Below are 10,750 nucleotides of genomic sequence, written 5' to 3' on the forward strand. Positions count from 1 at the left end.
CAGTTATGGAACAACGTAAGAAGTTTGGGTGTGTCTGATAAACAAGCAGTGTCAGAGATTAGTGTGCATTCGCCGGAAGCTATTAACAATTATTTTTGTTCAAATTTTTCGCTTGATGAAGATGATGGACCGTGCGTTCGTGGAGTTTCACCTGGTTTCGAATTCAGAGCAGTACATGGTTACGAAATAATCAATGCAATTTTTTCAATTAAATCAAATGCCATTGGCTTAGACAATATTCCATTAAGATTTCTCAAAATTATCATACCATATGCTATTCCTTTTTATGAACACCTTTTCAACAGAATTATCAGCACAGAAAAATTTCCTGCTGATTGGAAATGTGCTAAAATCGTTCCATTGCCAAAGAAGCTTGGTAGTGATGCTATTACGAATCTAAGGCCTATAAGTTTGCTCAGTTCTACATCTAAAGTTTTTGAAAGTTTGATAAGAGATCAGATATCCGAATTCATTGACAGGATGAATTTTCTTAGCCCTTTCCAATCAGGGTTCAGAAAGCGCCATAGTACTGATTCTGCACTCATGAGAGTTCACGATGATGTTGCTCGTACTGTGGATGGAAATGGAGTTGCGCTTTTACTTTTGATTGACTTTACTAAAGCCTTCGATAGTGTTGTCCACAGGAAACTTGTTAACAAACTTAGCTCGATCTTTCGATTCAGTAGTTCAGCTGCAAACCTTATTAAAAATTATCTGTGTAATAGATCTCAGGTGGTTTTAGCCAACGGTATAATGTCCTCGTTTCAGCCCATCAGGTCCGGCGTTCCCCAAGGATCTGTTCTTGGCCCGCTTCTTTTTTCGCTTTTCATTAATGATCTCCCCGCTGTCCTTGATTTCTGCTCGGTTCATCTATTCGCGGATGACGTACAAGTTTATCTTTGTTCAAACGGAGAAATTGATATTCGCAGTATGGCCAACAAAATAAACCACGATTTGAACAAAATCACGCAGTGGTCTCGGAAAAATTCACTCCCAGTAAATCCACAAAAAACGAAAGCAATGCTTTTAAGTAGACTCATATGTCCTCCAAATATTCCTGCTTTGGTATTTGATGGAGTTCAGGTTCAATTTGTAGATCGTGAATTTGGGAGTCGTCTTCAAAAGTAATCTAGAATGGGATGGACATATTAACTCTCAATGTTCGAAGATTTACTATTCTCTTAAGCGGTTGAACATTACAACGAGGCACTTGGATATAGAAACCAAGAAGCGCCTTTTCAAGACCTTATTGGTGCCTCATTTTACGTATGGAGACTTTATTTACACGAATGCAACAATTGGTTCTCTAGACAGATTACGGGTAGCTCTGAATGCTTGCGTCAGATATGTTTACAATCTCTCCCGATTTTCCCACGTTTCTCATCTACAGGCTTCCCTCTTAGGTTAAGTCTCTCTAATAAAGACAAATCAATCAACCCTCTTAGGTTGTCCTGTTATCAAGTTTTACAAGTTCAGGTCCTGTATGACTCTTTTCAAAATCATTAAAACAAAAACTCCGGATTTCCTCTTTTCTAAACTGACACCATTTAGAGGTACACGTACGCGAAATTTCCGGATTCCTAACCATAGTTCTTCGTATTATAGCCAGTCATTCTTTGTAAGAGGTCCTCCTCTTCTTGGCGTAACGTCCTCACTGGGACAAAGCCTGCTTCTCAGCTTAGTGTTCTATGAGCACTTCCACAGTTTTTAACTGAGAGCTTCCTCTGCCAATGACCATTTTGCATGTGTATATCGTGTGGCAGGCACGAAGATACTCTATGCCCAAGGAAGTCAAGGAAATTTCCTTTACGAAAAGATCCTGGACCGACCGGGAATCGAACCCGTCACCCTCAGCATGGTCATGCTGAATACCCGTGCGTTTACCGCCTCGGCTATATGGGCCCTAAGAGGTGTTGTGAGCTTTAATAGTCTTCCAAATAATATAAAATCAATTGAGGCAACCACACACTTTCGAGATGAACTTAGATCATATTTACAATAGTATTTTTTTTGTTGATATCAGTAAAAGAGAACGGTAATTATTAAGAATTTTTCAAGAATTATCTATTATACCCACAATGTAACATTGAAAAAGGCAGAGCCTTAAGTTACAAGAATTGAATAAATAAATAAATAAATTTACGGGCCGCTACTGTTCACGTGTAGATTTATGCTGCGTTTTTCACTATTTTTCCACCCCTGCTCATAGAACACTATACTAAAAAATAGGCTCTGCTCCAGTGGGTACTGATGAACAACAACAATCATTTAATCGTACTAACTGTGGGAAATTGGTATGCCCTCTCATGTGCCAGCGAAATACTTTGACACCAGTTCAATACCAACAAGCAGCTAAAAACTAATGTTAGAAATCGCAAGGTACTATTACAATGTTAGTCTTAATGCCAAACATTTTCCATTGTAGTCCGACATTCATCCAAGATTTCCATGATTCATGTTGTGTTGGTCAATTTGTTGGGCTTGTTTGACCAAATGTTTGTGTAATGGGACCTTCATATAGTTTTCGCAACAGTTCTTAGGAACTGTTTTCAGAATTCCAAACAATGATTTCTGCCCTTAAAGGTAATTTAGAGCGAACAAATATATCGCAATACCCCACGTTAACAAATCATACGTGCCCAATCAGAAACTATTAAGTGATGGGTACCAAATAGTTGTAGGACCAAAAACAGAATGAAACATTTGTGGAAAGTAGTTTTCGTACATCTATTATCTACCCCTTAACATATAGACAAGTTTACTGCAGATATAGGTAACAAGTAAAAAAAACATAAAAGTGGTACATTTTTCTGTTTGGTTACCTCACGTGATTGAACCGGCATATAACAATAACATTAAGGACAAACGTCATAAAATCCCGCTTCAACAGTGCATCAGAACTTCAAACGCACAAATCTCACGAAGAAAGTTTCAAACAACAGTGCATTTTATTATTCTGTTCTTGCTCACTTGTAATAAGCTTAAAATAAAAAGCTCAGGTGCGCTGGTTTTGTTTACGAAGAGATTTGTGCCCTCGAAATCGTGAGTAGGTGTCAAAGCCGGCCATTGTGGCGGCCATTTTGGGATTCTAACAAGTCTGTCCTTAATTGAACAGGTAAATCCAGTAAGAATTCAATCACGGGTAATCGCTTCGTAGATTATATGTATCATAAGAAAATGCGATTCTTCGGAAATAACGCACGAAAGGCTACACAAAAAATGCGATTCGATTGCCGTTGGATATTTGCTATGATATGCAGGGGTGTAAGATCCTACCCTTGACGCGCACCCAATCTATTGGTCTAATGTTGGTTCTAATTTGTAAACATCTTTTGCTTAATTGTTTATAAACATCAACAGTAGCATAAACATAAGTGATTTTTTCTCCATTTTGATGCTTATGATCAGTGTTTTTGATAATAATCGAAATTACTTGAGTCATAGTGTTAAATTACCCTCACATTTAAGCAAAATATTCACCCAGGGAGTTTTAAATTTTTAGCCGATTTCCGCGCTCCAAACAAAACATCAACAAAACAAACGAGAGTAGAGGCTAATGTTTCATAATAGTGCAAACAGATCACTGATTTTTTTTCCAGAATGATTTTTTTTCAATCTATTATGTTGAATATAACATCTTTTATGTTTGAATCACTTACTGACTTGCTTTTAGCATGATAAAACGGTATAAGAATCAATTTTGTAAACGGAAAGCGACATTTTCTTTTTTGGGAGTTACGTCTTCCTACTGGTTCTAAAACAGAATAGAGGGTAGGCGCAATTGGTTCCCAGTTGACAGTCAACTTACTCCCCTGATGATATGACGCCTACAATTATTGAAATTCAGGGCCCTCCGCAACAAGCTAAAAATAATGATACGATGGCTTTACTTTTCATACACTCGAAAATGTTTTAACTTATACGTTTATTGGGAAGGCTCGGGCGTCACATGCTTATGCCCATATTCAAAATTTATCATAAAACATCCATGACGTTGTGGCTCAAAATAACAGTTCACAATGTGTCAAGATCCAGAGCCAGAGTAATTCATGAAGAAGAAAATGTTTGTGACCTGAGACGAGACTCGCGAAGACGGTCTTCTTTTTCTCCACTTTGTTATTTTTGTCTTCTTCCTATCTGTGTTGACATTATGTTTTGGGCTGGTGGTTCAAACACGTACGTGACCGCATTACCTCACATGCAGTGTGACTGAATCCCATTCACGCACAAAATCATGTTGAGGTGAAATTTTGCATCGCCAACAATCACCAAGCAAAGTAATCATTGGAATATTTTGTTTTCAATTTATTTTTGACAGTACAGGAGAAGAAAATGCTGCTCGGAGTGAATTTTGGCTTCAGAATTTATCTCGGATAGCAATACTTTCCTCGTTTTCGGTAACGTAATCAAACGGGCTACAACTGACAGCTCAGTTGGGCTGCACTTGACGTTGCTTTTTTTCCTCTTCGCGAGTCTCGTCTCAGTTTGTGACCATCTGTTTTCAGTAAATGAGTTTGATTTTCGAAAAATATATTTTTTTTTGAGAATAAAATGTATAATTCTGATGATTACCAAAGAAGACAAAGCCGAAACGTAATTAATCGTACACCGAAATGATCAACAATCAATGAATATAAAATTAACTTTCCCCCGGGTACCTTATATCAACATGAGCTGAAAGTTTTTCTAGAAAACACATCACTAAAATACGATCATGTTGTTTACTATCAAACAGGGATGCCAGATGATTTTTCCAAAAATCTGTATCAGAATTTTAGAAAATCTGTATTTGTCTGTATTTTAAAACTGTGACTGAAAGCCAATAAAAACACCAAGTTTACGTAAATCCTGTCAGACCCGGTTAGAAATCTGTGGGATCAACATGTAAACAACATGTTTGTGTCCCGAATTTTTCCGAACATTTCTATTTGCAGTAAGTTTTCACTAAACGGTGTTAAAAGCAGAACGTTATGGTTTTGAATAGTGAAATAAATATGTCTATTCTAAATAATTCTGAACTTTCACGTCGCCGGATTTCTGTGAAAACTTCTCTAGGGATTCTTCCAAGAATTTTCCCTGGGACTTTCCTGGGAGTTTCTAAAAAATATCCTGAAACTGGTTCACGGGATTCCGCAGAAATTCTTTTCGAAAATCCTCATGGGATTCTTTAAAGGATTGAAGAGAAAATTCCTTCAGGGATTTCTACATAAGCTATGCTTGTGTTTCTTAATATATTTTTTTTAATATTTTTGGGGAAATTCCTCCAAATTTTTTCCACGAGCATTTCTCCGAAAATTTATCAATGAATTTCTCCAGTGGTTTCTCTATGAATTTCTTCTCAAGTATGTTGAAAAGATGCAATTTCAGTAGATATTTTTCTTGAACAAACATTCAGAAATTTGGAAACTTTCAGTTTGTATGAAGAACTAGCATAAGTTAAAATACACAAAAATAGAGAGATTATAAAAAGTAATCTTCAAGAACCATTCCAGAAATTTTTGCTTGAATTTCTATCTAAAGGATTACTCATTTTTTTCAGAAATTTTCTCGGGTTTTTTTTGGAAATTCCTTTAGAAATTCTCGAAAGATTTTTCTTTCAAGTTCCTCCAGGAGTTTATCCAATAGTTCCTTGAAGTATTCCTCTAGGCATTGTTTGGATTTGTTCAGATCTTTCTTCAGGGATTTGAAAAATGTCTTTTTTTATTCCTTTATTGGTTCTCTAAAATATTCTTCCAAGAAATCTCTTCATAAACTGCACGAGTTTTTTCGATGAATCCTTCAGAAGTACCTCCAGTAGTTCTTCCAAGGATTCCTTCAGAAAATCCTCTAGGGAATCTTTAGAAACTCAATGAAGGATTTCTTAAAAAAAATCCACAAGTATCTTTGTCTGCACTTTTTTAAAAGATTTCTTTAGAAATTCCTCCACTGATTTTCCAGGAATCACTGCAGAAATTTCTCAAGGATTCTTGCATTGATAGAGTTACTCCAGAAGTCTATCAAGATTTTTTTTCATTTTTTCTAAAAAAACATGGAGTAGTTTCTGAAGGAATCGCTGAACGAGTTTCTCAAAAATTCTTGGAGATCCCTGGGAAGAGTTTCCGAACAAATTCCTTTAGGATTTGTGAATCATTTACTTGAAGAATTTCAGAATTTTTATTTTTTCAGGTATACTCCATGAAGGAACTTCTAAATTTTGAAATCTAGATGAAATCTCTGGAGATAAATATATCTTCACACACGAATTTCCAAAGAAATCTTAGCAGAAAATTCTGAAAGAAATCTAACTCCTAAGTAAAGTAAAGTAAGTGGTAAGTAAACAGAAAATCGGGTTAAGTACTGTGCCTTTGAATTCCACTAAGAATTTGCATCCTTTACATCATGGAGAAACATTTCGGGGAATCCTTGGTGGAACGCATTACAAAACATTTGCAAAGATCCCAGAAATATTTTTTCAGGTATTTCTTAAAGAATTTTCGTAGATATTCTTTGGAAATATTCCTGAATGAATTTCTCAAAGAATCCGTGGAGATAATGGAGATAATGGAGTTATCCGTCTACAAAAAAAAAATTGATAACTTTTTAAACAAATCTGAAGAGTGTGTAAAGTTTTTCTTGCTAGAGTTTAAGAAGGAACCCATAGAAATCTATCCAGAAGAGTTCCTGGAGAAATCATCAAGGAATATCTCAAGAATGCCCTCTAGAAATTTCTCAAGGAATCTCTGCAAGAATTTCTTTAAAAAAACCCTTCCCATTACCGACTTAGATTCCTCACTAGACGCCTCTCCGCCTTTTACCGAAATTAGAAAAAACCCCTCCCATGCCGCCTTCTCTATGCTACAACCAGCTAAGATGGGTAAAATTTCTAGGGCGTGATATTCACTAGAGTGGGTCATCCGTTATATGGGAAAATGGAAAATTTGATGAAATCCCAGCAGATCAAAGTCTTTTAGGTCCCATTTCAGGACCCAAATAACTGTGCAAAATTTGGGCACGATCGGTTATGTCTACGTTTTGCGCATCGCGTTTGAAGTTTGTATGGGATTTTACATGGGAAAACATACTTTTTTGCATTTCTCTCATGAGAAGCTCGAATTATTCTAAAACCATGTGACCGTTAATTTTTAAACATAGCCTAAGGTGCCCTGAAAAACTTTGCCGAAGACCGCGAAATGATCTGATGCTTATGAAAAAAGATATAGCGTTGGCATTGCTTGCCGAAATAGCATGATTTTGTTGCTATTGTTATTCCTTTACATGTTAAAACTTTAACACATGCATACGGTTCGTTGGTTATAACTATTTTCACAAGCTTCGGATCGCTTTGCGGTCTTCAACAATGTTTTTCAGAACATCCTAGGCTATCATTCTACAGTATCGGTTAAAAAGTGTCAGACAAACTTTTTCAACTTATGACAAAAATGCAAAAAAGTATGTTTTTCCATACAAAACCCCATACGAATTTCAATTGCAATGCGCAAAGTGTAGACGCAACCGATCGTGCTCAAATTTTGCACAGATACTCAGGACCCGAAACGGAACCAAAAAAAAACTTTGATCTAAGAAAACGGTTCCGATGACCCACGCTAATGGACACTTAAATACAATCAATTATAATAAATAAAGTTATTAATTTATTTAAATAGGTAAAGTGACCACAGCGCCATTGGAGTTCTAGTATATTTCTATTGTTAGAATATAGTGTTAGCGTGGTTCAAAAAATCGTTTTTGCTCCACACCGCTTATTCGATTCATAACCAGATTCTATGCCTTCTCCCAAATGTTGAGCTAAATTGGTTGAAAATTGAGAGTGCACAAGCCCTTCAAAGTTTGTATGGGAATTACTATGGGAAAAGGACGTTTTTCATTCAATTGACCGTAGCATTTCCCCAAATCCCCTAGAGTGTTAGTTGACCCCTGGCACTCCTAGGCAACTCTACCAGCCACAACTTTGTCAAAGACTACATTCAAATCGGACGTCTCATTAATTAGTTATCAATTTTCACCCAACTAGAGAAACTTTAACAATGATCGTTCAGCTTCCCAGCAGGCAACATTGCTGCACATGGCGCCAAAGATAGTACACAGAAATCATGGATACTATGTTTCAAGGCAAATTGCAGTGATGCCTATCGAATAGCGTAACCATCATGTTCAAAGATTTTCATTCTGGATAAAACTCAATAACTAATAAATGAGACGTTCGGTTTGAATGTGGTCTTCGGAAAAGTTGTAGCTGAAAGAGTAGTTTAGGAGTGCCAGGGGTCAATTAACACTCTAGGGCACTTGGGAAAATGCTACGGTCAATTGAATGAAATACGTGCTTTTGCCATAGTAATTCCCATACAAACTTTGAAGGGCTTGTGCACTCACAATTTTCAACGAAATCAGCTCAATTTTTGGGAGAAGGCTTAGAATCTGGTTACGAATCGAATAAGCGGTGTGGAGCAAAAACGATTTTTTGAACCATGCTAATATAGTGTACATGTTTACATTTCAGTTGCTCGGGTGGATTTCGTCGTGTAGGTGAGTTATTCGTGCTTCGAAGTGTTTTGTGCCATGGTTGGCTGCCATTAGCTGCATGTTTACTTGCGTCGTTTGTAGTAAATGTTATAGCTTTTCCTGTTCTTCCGTTTTTTGGTTTTTGTTTGCGTTTCGTCCGACGAGCGGAAACTCAGCGAGTGGTTTAAGCAGTGAACATTTGATGTGCTCCGGAGGACAGTTTTACCCCTGCTGAGTTCTGCAGTAGGTGGCGGACACGGTGAGCCAGCTAACCTGGTTTAACCTGAATTCAAGTTGAAAATGTTTTGACATCCATATGCACAACAGAACATGTGCTCGATGAACAAATTGAGCTTTGAAATTATTAAAAGAAATCCACGTACTCCGGTGAGACTCGAACTCACGACTCCCAATTCGCTAGACGGGCGCTTCTATTCCTTCAAACTACGGAGTCACTCGACTATCTCCGTCGCCAGTAGGCCTAGAACCGCACTCGATTCCACAATTGCACATGGTCGAGTGACTGCGTAGCTTGAAGGAATAGAAGCGCCAGCCTAGCGATTTGGAATTGGTTGAGGTGTATTTTGAACAAATTTTGAAATTAAAATGAGTGCAACTGGTTTTTATGAACGTGATCTTATTCACAAAATGTTTCTAGTTTATTTGCATCGTAAAAGGTTCATTTCAGGTACTATATATCCATAACTGCTACCCCAATGTAAAAAAAAAAAAACTTCAATAAATTCAGTGAAGTGAGTGGAGCATGTGGCCTTCTCCCACAGAACCTGGGATGCCCCACTCTCGACAAACACACAATAACGCACGACAAATGTGATTCTCTTGGTTTTTCATCAGATCATACTCGTACGATCATATGAATGCTTATGCTCTTGATCGCAACAACATCCTCTCCACACGATGCGGCGGTCGCAGGTATTCTATTTTATATTCTCGTGAGCCGGCGTCAATTCGTTTACATATGTTTAGGTAAAATTGATTAACAATTGAACGGGTAGTTTTAAACAGAAATCAAAATAGGCATGGAATTAAAGCAGTGGGGAAACTCCACAATACGCCCTAAATTTTTGTTTGGGTTGTTAGGGTGGAGATTTAATTTGGAGCAAGTATCCAATAAATTGATTAGTAATTGTGGTTGTGTTTTCATCTGAAAAAGAAACAAGTGCTCTTCTGATCGTCCTTGTTCTGACTAGGTACCTGCATGGAAAGCTAATTACTCTGCTTTTATCTTATAATTTTAATGTTTGCAGCTTTGATGACGCCTTGTCTCAGTTGTGGATTCTCAACTTCACTCCGGAGTGTTCTGTAAACGTTTGTGTGTTATTTTTTTAATGAAAAATCAAATGATTTTGTAAAGAATAATATCCAGTATTCAAAAGTTATTCAGAATAGGTAGATTAACCGTTCATGAATTCTATTTTAACAGAATTTTAACTGAGAAATTTACACTGTTTCTCATGACAAATACATACCTACAACAAAACACACAAAGGCTGTAAAGAACGAGCTAAAAAACATTCCACAGATTTTTTGATAATTCTGCAGTTTCTGAAAAAAAAATCCAGGGATTTTTGAAGAAATTCTTTCAGGGACACATTTAAGATTCGGAAATTCAGAAGTCCTTCAAAATTTTCTCAGAAGCTGTTAAAATAATTTTCTCAAATAATTGGTTTAGAAATTCTACAAGAGATTATTATGGAAGACTTTTCTCGTTTCTTAAGAAAGTCTTAGAAAATCCTTCCAGAGATTTTTATAAGAATTCTTACGAAAAGGCAGGCCGACGTCCATGCGGAGATTCCTGTAGAAATTCACTCAGAGTTTTCATCAGAAATCCCGCCGGGTATTCCCACAAGCGAACCTCTAAGAATTTCTCTACGGATTCCCCCAGGAATTCAATAAAAAAAAAGGATTTTTAATTGGGAATTTCTCCAGGGATTTATTTTTCTAAAAATATCTATTAGGTATTCCACTAGGGGTTTCCAGGTGTTTCTTTAGGTATGTCTCCTGGAATTTCTTCAGTAAATCCATCTGTGGATTCTTAAAATATTCCTGGATTTTTAGAATTTTCTTTCAGGAATTTATTTAAAATTTCATTCAATTTTTTTTTTGCATATTTCTTCTGAAACTTCTTCAGCGATACTTTCTGAAATATCTTTAGAGACTTTTTCAATATTGCAAGCATTACTTCAGAAATTTCATCAAGTTGTTCCATGAATTCTTTCAGAAGTGTTCC

General features: G+C 36.7%; 1 long non-coding RNA gene across 1 annotated transcript; it reads left to right on the plus strand.

Annotated features, from left to right (window-relative positions):
• Nucleotides 1-1,169: 1,169 nt before the first annotated feature.
• Nucleotides 1,170-2,069, plus strand: LOC134287786 (uncharacterized). The gene is made up of 3 exons (XR_009997545.1): nucleotides 1,170-1,403; nucleotides 1,446-1,625; nucleotides 1,911-2,069. It is a non-coding gene; the product is annotated as an uncharacterized LOC134287786 (long non-coding RNA).
• Nucleotides 2,070-10,750: the final 8,681 nt, after the last annotated feature.

This window comes from Aedes albopictus, chromosome 1 (genome assembly GCF_035046485.1).
Source record: "Aedes albopictus strain Foshan chromosome 1, AalbF5, whole genome shotgun sequence".
Lineage (NCBI taxonomy): Eukaryota > Metazoa > Arthropoda > Insecta > Diptera > Culicidae > Aedes > Aedes albopictus.